This window comes from Toxoplasma gondii (assembly GCF_000006565.2).
Source record: "Toxoplasma gondii ME49 unplaced genomic scaffold asmbl.670, whole genome shotgun sequence".
Taxonomy (NCBI): domain Eukaryota; phylum Apicomplexa; class Conoidasida; order Eucoccidiorida; family Sarcocystidae; genus Toxoplasma; species Toxoplasma gondii.
In genome coordinates this window covers 1-1,182 of record NW_017383434.1, presented here as the reverse complement: position 1 = coordinate 1,182, position 1,182 = coordinate 1, and the positions used below count along the sequence as shown (strand labels likewise).

The 1,182-nt window shown below is 44.7% G+C and overlaps 2 non-coding genes across 2 annotated transcripts; both read right to left on the bottom strand.

Moving 5' to 3' along the window:
• TGME49_459790 lies at window positions 1–447 on the bottom strand (the record flags this gene model as incomplete). The annotated part of the gene is made up of 1 exon (XR_001974323.1): window positions 1–447. It is a non-coding gene; the product is annotated as an 18S ribosomal RNA (ribosomal RNA).
• A 425-nt stretch (window positions 448–872) lies between these two features.
• On the bottom strand, window positions 873–1,030 carry TGME49_459780. The gene has a single exon (XR_001974322.1). It is a non-coding gene; the product is annotated as a 5.8S ribosomal RNA (ribosomal RNA).
• Between the last annotated feature and the right edge of the window lie 152 nt (window positions 1,031–1,182).

Sequence of the window (1,182 nt, the reverse complement as noted above, 5' to 3'; positions counted from 1 at the left end):
TAACGAACGAGACCTTAACCTGCTAAATAGGATCAGGAACTTCGTGTTCTTGTATCACTTCTTAGAGGGACTTTGCGTGTCTAACGCAAGGAAGTTTGAGGCAATAACAGGTCTGTGATGCCCTTAGATGTTCTGGGCGTGCACGCGCGCTACACTGATGCATCCAACGAGTTTATAACCTTGGCCGATAGGTCTAGGTAATCTTGTGAGTATGCATCGTGATGGGGATAGATTATTGCAATTATTAATCTTCAACGAGGAATGCCTAGTAGGCGCAAGTCAGCAGCTTGCGCCGATTACGTCCCTGCCCTTTGTACACACCGCCCGTCGCTCCTACCGATTGAGTGTTCCGGTGAATTATTCGGACCGTTTTGTGGCGCGTTCGTGCCCGAAATGGGAAGTTTTGTGAACCTTAACACTTAGAGGAAGGAGAAGTCGTAACAAGGTTTCCGTAGGTGAACCTGCGGAAGGATCATTCACACGTCCTTATTCTTTATTAACCATCAACCTTTGAATCCCAAGCAAAACATGAGTTTGCATCTCTCTCCATTGGAGAGATTTGCATTCAAGAAGCGTGATAGTATCGAAAGGTATTATTGCCTTCTTCATGTTGGATATCCTGCGCTGCTTCCAATATTGGAAGCCAGTGCAGGTATCCGGGGGTGCACAGCGAAGGGGCTCAATTTCTGGAAATTCGTGTCTCTGTTGGGATACTGATTTCCAGGAGTTTCTTCAGTGTGCATTCTTTTTTCCCACACCGTTATTTCAAACAACAAATCTGAGGAACATTTGAGAGAGAGTGAAAGATTGTATCTTTACTGCATCTCTCTCGATGTGCTTTCAGATTGCTTCCTAAACTATAATGTTATTTTAAATTTTCAGCAATGGATGTCTTGGCTCGCGCAACGATGAAGGACGCAGCGAACTGCGAAACGCAATGTGAATTGCAGAATTCAGTGAATCATCAGATTTCTGAACGCAAATGGCACCTCGGGGATATTCTCCTTGGTACGTCTGTTTCAGTGTCTTTGAAATCACAATTTTCTGCTTTTTTAGGGTCGTTGCTTCAGTTTGGCTGAAGCCCCCTAGGAGCAGTATGATTGGGTGTCATGAGTGTTGAATACTCAATGTCACCCTGAATAATGAACACAGCGGAGAAACTACTCGTGCCTCTTCTTTTAG